Genomic DNA, 11602 nt, shown 5'->3' with positions numbered 1-11602 from the left:
GGGGTGAGGGTTTGATCACCAGTCGGGGAGCTAAGATCCCACATGCCTCGAGGCCAAAAAACCAAAAAAACATAAAACACAAGCAATATTGTAACAAACTCAATAAAGACTTTAAAAATGGTCCGCATCAAAAAAAAAAATCTTAAAAAAAAAAGACATTGAGAAAAAGTAAGAGTTGAACAAAGCTTTGTTCCTCTTTAATAATTTATAAAATGCTATAACAGAAATAAGTTGAAAATGTTAGTTCCTTATCCATCAATCTAGCCTTAAAGAGGTTCACAACTGCTTTTATTCTGATTACAACTGTTTCCACTAAATAATCTCTTTTATGTCTTCAAATAATATATATTTTTTCATTCAATTTTCTACTAAATGAAAAAAAGGAGAGTTTCTTCAGGTAAGAACTCTATTTAGTACTACTCCTTTCTGAACGAACCGTGCAGTAACAATAACCATTGCTTCTTTGGGGACGAATCTTGAAAAGGATACTAGATTTCCCTCTAGTGGTGATCCTATATTCCACAAAATTTGATGAGCCTTTGATGATGTCCATTTTATGGCGATATATTCGTAACAGCAATTCTGTTCATGTTTTTCAAATCAGTATCCTGTGATCATAGCATAAACAATCTAGATTTAGGAAGTTAAAGACAAACCGCAACATTCTAAAATTTCATCAAAGTGAATACAAATTCCATTTCTCAGAGAGTAAACTAGCCAATTCGGAGTCCTTTGTTTTCCAAATGCTAAGTATTTCTGAGTAGTTGTGATTCAGTGTTCTCAGTTCAGTGAGCCTCCCTATGAGATGAGCAAAATGCTATAGGTCTTCTGGATGATAAATTTTTGAATATTTGTACAAAATTTGTAAAACTGGTTCTTGTAAATTTTCCACATGTTGCTTATTTGTAATGCATGGATGATCTGAAAAACATTATCACATATATCTTAATGAATATTGGAAAACGGTAGAAGATAATGAATTAATTTAAAACAATACAGTTTTAAATAATAAAAATAGAAAATATTTACTGAATCTTTAATATATGTCAGATTTTATGCCAGGTAACTTGCTTCTATGCAATGTTTTATTTAATCTTCATAATACTCTATGAAGAGTATTTCTTAATGATCAGACAGCATTCACTCATCCAGTCATTGTGCTAGAGATACAGCAGTGAACAGAGACTAAATTTCCTGCCCTGATTGAGCTTATTTTTGGGGTCTGGGAGGAGTAGGGGAGGAAAGAGACATATACACATTTTTTAAATAAAAATATATGACAACAATAAGCGAGAGTACGGGATAAGAATTGGGGGAGGGGGCAGTAGCTATTTTTAAAAGGGTAATCAGAGATAAGATGACATTTAGCAGAGATCCAGGATGGTGAAGAAGGAGCCATGAAACTATCTAGGAAAGAACTTTCCAAGCAGAAGATTTGTCAAGTACAGTAGAAGCTGTGGAAGGAGTCTGCTTGAAATTTACAGGTAACATATGCATCAAAAGCAGTGTGGCTGTGGTGGTGTGAGCAAAAGGAATAGTAATAGACACTGATAGAAAGAATTTTGGCTTTAAACTGTGTAAAATAAAAAGCCATTATAGGGTTATGAGCAGAGGAATGACATAATCTGGCTTATGTTGTCAAAGAATCACTCTGGCTACTGTATAAAGAATAGACCCTAGGAAGGCAAAGGCAAAAACAGGAAAGTGAGTTAGTGGTTTTATTAGGATGGCAGGGACAGAGACAGTAAGAAGTGGTTGAGTTCTGGATCTATTTTGAGGCTATAGCCAACAAGACTTGTTGCATATTTGATAATGGGTATAAGAGAAAAAGAAGTGAAGGATGACTTCAAGAATTTTGGCTTATACAACTTGAAGGATGGAGATGCCATTTAGTAGAGATGGAGGAAGAATATAGGAGAATCAGGGGGCAATCAGGAGTTCACATTCAGACATGTTAAATTTTATATGCCTACTAAACATCCAAATTGAAATCTTGAGTAGGCTGTTTAATGGAGCTTAGGATAGCAGTCCAGGTTGGTATATAATGTGGGAGTTGTCAGCCTCTAGATGGCATTTAAAGCCATGAGATAAGATGAAATTTCAAAGGAAGTGCACATAGGAAAAAAGAGAACTGAGTCCTGGGACATTTTAACATTTATCAGTGTGGGAGATGAGGGGGAATTAACAAAGGAGACAGAAAGAGCAGCAACTGAGGAGGAAAACCAAGAGAGTGAAATGTCCTGGAAATCAAGTGAAAAAAAAATCATGTCAAGAAGGAGGGAGTGATCAACTGAAACCAAATGTTAAGTGTTCTAAGAAAGAGGGAGTGATCTGCTCTGTCAAATGTAGCTCACGGGTCAAGTAAGATGAAGACTAAGAATTGACCACTGGAATCTGCAATGCCAAATTACTGAAGATTTTGATAAGTTATGGTGGAAGGGAAAGGAGGGGACAAAATCTGACTGCACTGGATTCAGAAGTAAATGAGAAGAGAGAAATGGAGGCAGGAGTATAGACAACTCTTAATTTTTTTTTTTTTTTTTTTTTTGCTATAATGTGGAACAGAGAAAGAGGAGAATAGCTGAAAGGGGATTTGAGGTAAGGGCAGACACTATAAAACTCTTAGAGGAAAACATAGGCAGAACACTCTATGACATAAATCACAGCAAGATCCTTTTTGACCCACCTCCAAGAGAAATGGAAATAAAAACAAAAATAAACAAATGGGACCTAATGAAACTTCAAAGTTTTGCACAGCAAAGGAAACCATAAACACGATGAAAAGACAACCCTCAGAATGGCAGAAAATATTTGCAAACGAAGCAACTGACAAAGGATTAATCTCCAAAATAGACAAGCAGTTCATGCAGCTCAATATCAAAAAAACAAACAACCCAATCCAAAAATGGGCAGAAGACCTAAGTAGACACTTCTCCAAGGAAGATATACATACAGCCACTATGGAATACAGTATGGATGTTCCTTAAAAAAATAAAAATAGAACTACCATATGACCCAGCAATCCCATTACCGGGCATATACCCTGAGAAAACCATAATTCAAAAAGAGTCATGTACCAAAATGTTCATTGCAGCAATATTTACAATAGCCAGGACATGGAAGCAACCTAAATGTCCATCAACAGATGAATGGATAAAGAAGATGTGGCACATATATACAATGGAATATTACTCAGCCATAAAAGGAAACGAAATTGAGTTATTTGTAGTGAGGTGGATGGACCTAGACTCTGTCATACAGAGTGAAGTAAGTCAGAAAGAGAAAAACAAATACCATATGCTAACACATATATTATGGAAACTAAAAAATAAATGGTTCTGAAGAGCCTAGGGGCAGGACAAGAATAAAGACACAGATGTAGAGAACAGACTTGAGGACACGGGGAGGGGGAAGGGTAAGCTGGGACGAAGTGAGAGAGTGGCATGGACATATATACACTACCAAATGTAAAATAGATAGCTAGTGGGAAGCAGCCGCATAGCACAGGGAGATCATCTCGGTGCCTTGTGACCTCCTAGAGGGGTGGGATAGGGAGGGTGGGAGGGAGATGCAAGAGGGAGGGGATATGGGGATATATGTATATGTATAGCTGATTCACTTTGTTATAAAAGCAGAAACTAACACGCCATTGGAAAGCAATTATACTCCAATAAAGATGTTTTTAAAAAAAGGCATTTTTTTAAGATGCAAGAAATTACAGCATGTTTGTAAGCTGAAGGGAATGCCTTTATAGAGAAGGCTATTTTGATGAAAATTGGTACATTTGGAATCAATGAGTAATAAAATAACCACAATCTTCATGATTTCATTGCCAAACTTAATCCAAATTTTTACTGCTAAATAGTTTTTTACCTGAAAAAAACACTGTTGTGGCTGCAAGCAGAGCATATTCAGTATTAGTAATACTAAGCTCACTCATTCTTCTACAGAAGTAATACAGTGTAGTAATAAATTCTTCAGCAATACCTAAAAAGATTAATATCAAATGTATTTTCATCAGAACACAGTGCAGAGTCATATTGTCATTATCATATTTTCTCAAAGCAGTACAAGAAAATGAAACATGTCTGACAAATTTTTTCCATCCAATACAATATTTTGTATTATATATAATATTAACTGTCAGCATAGCCAAAGGACAATCTTCATCGCAAAATGTTTCCATAGGATAAATAGCACTTCTATCACGACTTTGATCATGACAATTCAGTGAATGATCTGATATTTTCATAGTACCTAGTTAAGGGAAAAACTATAAAGTCTGATTTTTTAAAATCTTTATTCAGATAGTAAAGTCAATCTCTCTAACCTCTGTTAAACAGGAAACGTTCCCAACAAATGGTAACTTTATAATTTTTATTACTGACACATGAATCTAGAATAATAGTTCATGCTTTATATAAACATTATATAGAAGACCCTCCAAAAATGTGTTTTCTATGATACTATATAAGAAGAATGGCTTTCTTTAAAAGAAAAACAAAGGCTAGAACAATGAATTGGAAAACTATAAACTACTATTATGAAGTACTTATTTGTACACTAACTAGTACAATAAAAATAAAATAAAAAATAGCTCAATGTTATATAACCTGTTGCTAAATTTAATAGTAACTATTAACATTAAGATTGAGTTAGTTGACCTTTTTTGCTTTCAGAAGTTGATAAAAGACATTCTTTTTGACTGTAAATTTGGGCCACATGAAGGAACATCACTTCAGTTTTTGATCCCTTCTGTAATGCAGTCTGATCCTCACTGGTCAAATTTTCAAATCCTTTACGAAAAGATCACATAATTGTTTGAAATAAATAATGAAAAGATAATTTTCAGGTATAGGATTTAACTTTTTTTTTTTTTTTTTTTTGCGGTACGCGGGCCTCTCACTGTTGTGGCCTCTCCCGCTGCGGAGCACAGGCTCCGGACGCGCAGGCTCAGCGGCCATGGCTCACGGGCCCAGCCACTCTGAGGCATGTGGGATCTTCCCGGACCGGGGCACGAACCCGTGTTCCCTGCATCGGCAGGCGGACTCTTAACCACTGCGCCACCAGGGAAGCCCAGGATTTAACATTTTTATATTATTTACTAATGATATGAATCTTAACTGTTCCCTTAGAATAATTATGATTCCACATGGTACTATTTTGGGTCACTTTCATCAGAACCAGGTAATAATAATTTCCTATGGCAAGAGCAAATTTAACATAGTTGGTTTAGTGTTGAAGAATTTATTTTCACAGAGAGTTACCTGTGCACGTAACTAGATAGCTAAGTTTTGGCCAACAAAACTTAAAAAGGCTTCACCTTTTTTTTTTTTTTTTTTTTTGGTATGGTACAGGGAATTTTGTTTCCTGTTTTATCTAAAAAACAAAAACAATTTATTTCCCAAAATAAAAATAAAACATACAACCAATCATAGTCTGTCTTAACTCTAAGTCTTTGAAGTCACTTGAATAATGTTTTAAAATATTTATATTTTCATCCAACTGACTGATTAAAGCAAACAAAGTAAACATGTTTTTAAATTTAGAAGCAGTTTTGGTAGAAAAATAGAGGGTTTTGTTTTCTTAAAATGCCACCTTCCTTTAAAACAAGGAACTTTTTAAAAATTACGTATTAAATTACTTTAATTTTTTCCAAAGATAAAGTGATTACCCGGGAGTCTCTTGGTGAAATCCATTAACCTCTGTATATGTAGGACAACTGTCTCTGAGAGTCGCAAGAAGATCAGTTCAGGATTTGCATATCCCTGCAGCTAACCAACAAAAAGAAATAAGATTAATAATTTTTTTCTTTCAAATAACTGTTTAAATTTTAAAGTTTTCTGATTTTGCTGTTATTTTCTAACATAATTAATTACAAATTATTTCTTGCCAGTAATGAACACATACAAATCTTTCTGTTTCTTCTAATGGAATTGTATATTTTTGATGAGTGGCCACAATGTTGTTAATGAGCTGATGTTCCTCTTGAGTTAGTTCCATGCTTTCCTGAATCTGTAAGAAAATAGAGGGGGAAAACTATAATGCATACCTATTAAACAAGACATCATCATTAAAGAAACAAGAAATTTTTTAAGGAGAGTCTTGCCACTTTTCCAGATCTAGTGGTAGGTGACACAAGCTTGTTGTTTACCCGTTCCTCTTCCACTTGATGTTAGAGTAAAAATTATTCTTCTGCTTAAAGTTCTTTCGAAGTCTCTTTGATCTGCATTGGATTTCTGTGAGCAAACCTGTGATATTACAAAATTCACATAAAATATTTTGGGTACAACAAATAACATTATAGGATTTGATGAAAATTGTCTTACATTGTACACATATGTGATCATGAACTTGCCTTTTCACAAAGAACCTTTCTTTTTTGGTAAGCATGTACAACAGCAGTTAAATTTACATTACTTACTTCTTTTCCTTCCACAACTACCTGTCTACTTAAAACTACACAGTCATCCTAGACATAAATTAAAAATTAATTTTCCATCTCCAAATCATAAATTTAGACCTTTTTATGTTAGAGAAATTTCCACATTAATTATATCTTGGAAGCAACAGAATGTTAATTGGTACATTGAAGGGAAACCACTAATTTAAAATTCTGCTTTTTGTAGTTGAATTATATAACTTCAGGTTAAGTAATATAAAAATACAAGGATTTCCAATTAAGAAGAAAATATGATTATTACCAAAGTTAGAGCAATATAGTATAGAACAGATTTTATGGAAATAATTACCTAGATTGGTAACTGGCTATCCTAATTTAGCAGTTGCTGGAGAAATAGCTTAAATCCAGACAAATATGTTATGTTCAAATATGTTCAAAATAACTTGAAGAACGTAAGTTCCTAGTAAGGTAAGAAAAACTAAAATCCCCCTAAAAAATAAAACACAATGGCACTTACATTCTTCCAACATTCCTACTGCCTTGCACTTTTTTAGTCTGCACTCTTGACATTTTCTACGCATGTACATGTCCATTTCACAGTGACCACCATTCTTGCAACGATATACTTCATTTTTGGTGATGCTACATCGAAAAAACCCTAATAACAAAGGAGAGTTTTTAAATTTTTACTATTAGGTATTTTTAGTTACTTGTTTTTAACCTTCATAGTAAAAGTAATCAAGTTAACTAAAATATTTCAATAAAATGTTTTTTCCCTCAGTAAGAAGGTTTGGTTTAATATACATTTATCTGGATAATTATTTTAATCCTCTCCTATTTGATATATCTTATTCCATGGTTGTTCCTTTCAATAATCTATCTGGAAATTAAACTAAATAACCCCAACACATTAAAACAACTCTCTATTTTCTATGGTTATAATATACCATCTAAAAGCATTTTAAAACTATATTTTACAGAATATCAAGATTCCATGACACATCTCTCAAGGTTCCCTAGAAGGAATATGTGCTCAAGTAAAATAAAACTATAAGGAAACCTCTCTTTTTCTCGCCTCACATTTCTACCTCAATTCATAAAGGAAGAGATAATTCTTCCAAACTTACTCCTCTGTCCTTCTTCCTTTTTAGCACTTCCCTAGATGAGAACATATTGCTAATTTATTTAGTCCAAGATGTTGAATGGGCTGTTTTGTGTGTGTGTGTGTGTGTGTGTGTGTGTGTGTGCATGCTGGGGAGAGGTGTAGAGATTCTACATTTTCCTAAATCCATGCATAGCAGTCTCTTCCCATTTCCTGTTTCATTTCCCATTCCTGTACAATAATCCCTGCTATCTTCCTCTTATTCCATTCCAAGCAGTGAAGTTGACAAAGTTAGTCAATACCGCAATTAGAAGCCTGCCATACTCTTTCTGTAGACACGCTTGAGAGTGGGAGTTTCATGACTTAGATTCAGCAAAGGGAATAGAAAGCTCAGCTTAGGTTTCTGAACTATGCCTCATTCTTCAACTTAGTTTTAACAGCAAGGCCCTGCATTTTAAGAATAAGCAAATACTGGCCCAGCTATTCTACTCATAAAGCTGGTACCTCCTTTCCCTTAGTCTTCGTTTGGCTATTTTTTGTGTGGGGTGAGTGTGAGATTCTGACAATAAGATTTCACCTTGAACTTCTAGACACGTTTACCTAGTGCTGTATTGATCTAATCATTTCCAGGTTCTGCCCCAATATTTCATTTGTGAATTTTAAAAATGCAGAAGTGTTTCAAAACATCAAAACTTCGTCAAGGACTATTTTACTCCTTACTCCATGCCAATATCAATGATGATCTTCAGTGGTAGACCTCCCATTTGTTTTCAAAAAAGCATTCCTGGGACTTCCCTGGTGGTCCAGTGGTAAAGAATCTGCCTTCCAATTCAGGGGACACGGGTTCGATCCCTGGTTGGGGAACTAAGATCCCACATGCCGCGGGGCAACTAAGCCCGCCCACCTCAACCAGAGAGGCCGCGTGCCTCGAACTCCAGGGTCCACGTGCTCTGGAGCCCAAGCACCACAACTAGAGAGAGAAAACCCACACGCCACAACTAGAGAGAAGCCCATGCACCACAACAAATAGCCCACGCAACGCACCAAAGTCCTGCAGGCCGCAGTGGAGATCCCGCGTGCCACAACTAAGACCCCACACAGCCAAAAATTTAAAAATAAAATAAAATAAATAAATATTTTTTAAAAGCATTTCCAACAAATAGACTTAGATAGAATCTTAGAAGTCATTTAATTGAAATTTCTTCCTAATTCACGAATTATACCAGCCATATGAGTTGTAATAGTTAACATTCAGATCTTTTTAAAAGACATTTTTTATTCCAACATCAGACTCACCTAGGAACATGCAAACTTTCTGCCACATAAATATTTTGAATTTTATATTTAAATGTAAAAGTCTTCATCAAAATTAAAAAGAAAACCAAATCAAAACTTCATTAAATTCCATTTTCACATCTTTGATCCCACAGATTGATCACTTTAAACATATCAATGGCTCTCCTTGATTTTATGTTTCACATTTTAAAGAGAGTACTCTTACATGCTTAAAATTTCATGACTCTTCAGTGAACACTAGGATTAAAGTTTTAACTTTATCCTTACCTTTGCAACCTTCACAAGTAAGTGCATTGTAATGATATCCTGATGCTTTATCACCGCAAACTACACAAGAGTTCTTCCTGTCCCTTAATACGAATGGAAGAATGAGTTATTCTGGACCTTTTTATTCCAGGGTAACCATCTTCAGCATCGTGGGCAACCATGTAAGTGGATTTATTTAATTCACAGGAAAGAAGTCCATACTCTCCCCCACTGAACTGTGGATCCAAGCTATGAGAGTTGAAATGACTTTGTAAAGACTGGGACTGTAGAGCTGGAGGAAACTGGACAGTAGAATACTGGCAATAAGGTGATTCTTGAAAATCAGTGTTGTACAGCTGATAATTGATTTGTTCTGGCAAAATATCTAGTTTTATTTAACACATACACACACAAAAAAAAATGGTAAAAGTCAATTTATTTTTCAAATTTCAAAGAGTTTTACATTCAAAGAACAGAGTTAGTTCAACATGTCCAATACATCCCAGGGACTTGCTGTCCAGCATGAGCAGCAGACAGTAAACTGAATTGCAATGCATGATAAATGCTGCCACCCCAGAAGTATGCAGAGGTTGCTCAGGAGCTCCGAGAAAGGGTTGTTAATGGCTTACATACCAATGCATTCTATTTCCTTAAGTAGAAATGAATATTTCCCAGAGTTTGAAATGAAAGCTTTTCCCCAGTTTCTGTATTTTCTTTGTTGCGAATAAAATTGTTTTCAGTGCAATCAGATCAGTAAAGAGATGAATTAATAAATTATCCCACCTCCCCCACCAAAAAAAATCAAACTAAAATATAATTATACCAGTTATCTGGTTATTTCAAGCAAAAAATAAATTCTTGAAACTCCCCATTTAATATACCTTAACACTCTCCTTCGCCATTTGTAGACCTGATTTAAATTACTAGTTTCTTTTCTGTTTTATTGTCTAGCAATTCAATTATCTGGTGATAAACTTACCTACCCCGGAGGGTGACTATAAGAATGAAATAGGGCTTCCCTGGTGGCGCAGTGGTTGAGAGTCCGCCTGCCGATGCAGGGGACACGGGTTCATGCCCCGGTCCGGGAAGATCCCACATGCCGTGGAGCAGCTGGGCCCGTGAGCCGTGGCCGCTGAGCCTGCGCGTCCGGAGCCTGTGCTCCGCAACGGGAGAGGTCACAACAGTGAGAGGCCCGCATACCGCAAAAAAAAAAAAAAAAAAAAAAAAAAAGAATGAAATAAAATGTGATATTCAAAAGCATGTATAAAATACAAAATGATACTTAATGTGTATCTTTATTGTTATTATCAGAAGCTCCCAAACACCAACTTACTTTCTGTTTTCTGGAGGATTACTGAAATCAATCCAGAAAATTGGCTCCAAAGAGACCCAGGAATACTTAGTTGCTCTATGTCTGTATCTAGTAATATTTGTACTTTTCCTGGTGCTGAATTACAAGGTGATTAGACTTACTCTTACCCTCAAAATTCTACCCCCAAGATTGGTAAACAGTATAATTTCTATTAATTCACATAAATTATTTGCAATCTGATAGCAGCCAATCCAATGCAAAGTGTTGAATAAATACCAATAACAGCCTGATATAAGAAGAAAATTTATCACTAAAAATAATGTAACTTTTATTTAAAGAAGAGGGCCCTTCTTGGCTGAGTATCAAAAGACTGCAGAGTACTGGCTGATGTTCCACTGGCATGGAAATCAGAGTTCAAAGTATAATATAAAAGAAAACTGCATTTAAAATTCAATTCATATTATAATCTTGGTCTTTTTGGAGAAAAATCCTATTGTCTCTTGCACTCTGTTTTCTACTTCTTTCCCTTTGATAAAAATCTTATATTAAGATTAAAGTTTCAAGTACATTGAATAACTACTCTGAACTGCATTTTCTAAATTGCATGTGAACTAGCTTCAGCTAACCCCTAAAAATAACTTATAATTTGCATGCTAATTCTATTTTTAAAAATTGAATACAATTTTAGACTACTGTGCTTTTTCTTCTTTACATTTGATTCTGGCTTACAGCATTTTGGTATTTCTGATTTTTGAAAGTAATTATATTCTCTGGTAGGGAGTAATTGAAAGTCTTTGGTTCATTTGTTAATTTCTTTTTTTAAAAAAGCCCTCTGATTAACCATAATTCCCACCAAAAACAAAAAGTTTTATTAACTATTATACTGTCGGGTTTTTTTACACACCATAGTACGCACTGGTTCAGCAAGACAATACCCATCAGATGCAGTGACATAAGTATTGGCCATTCTCTGGTCCAATTTTCACTTCTTCATTAGTAGATGCTAAAATAGAACCTGAAGGAAACAAAAATTTTGTAGACTTTTTGAAAGTATGATTATCAAATCAGTATGATTTGATAAAAGTATAATACTGTTTTTGAAAAATAAAGAATTTAGCAGACTTTATACAAGACATTTATATTTACACTTTAACTGGAAGAATATTGATTTTTCATATCTCTACATACCAAATTATTTAATTCAGACAATTTCTTATTGCTCAGTTCTTTAAAATAACTTAAA

At 34.7% G+C, this 11602-nt stretch overlaps 1 pseudogene across 1 annotated transcript; it reads right to left on the bottom strand.

The window, feature by feature from the left end:
• Window positions 1-558: 558 nt before the first annotated feature.
• Window positions 559-11326, bottom strand: LOC309799185 (bile acid receptor-like; annotated as a pseudogene). The gene is made up of 9 exons: window positions 11264-11326; window positions 9069-9432; window positions 6921-7061; window positions 6110-6251; window positions 5911-6015; window positions 5675-5774; window positions 4665-4796; window positions 3874-3987; window positions 559-921 (listed from the first exon to the last, which is right to left on the bottom strand). The product of its transcript is annotated as a bile acid receptor-like (transcript).
• Window positions 11327-11602: the final 276 nt, after the last annotated feature.

This window comes from Mesoplodon mirus, assembly GCF_964341445.2.
Source record: "Mesoplodon mirus genome assembly, chromosome: 3".
In the NCBI taxonomy this organism is placed as follows: domain Eukaryota; kingdom Metazoa; phylum Chordata; class Mammalia; order Artiodactyla; family Ziphiidae; genus Mesoplodon; species Mesoplodon mirus.
This window is presented reverse-complemented; position numbering and strand designations above follow the sequence as displayed.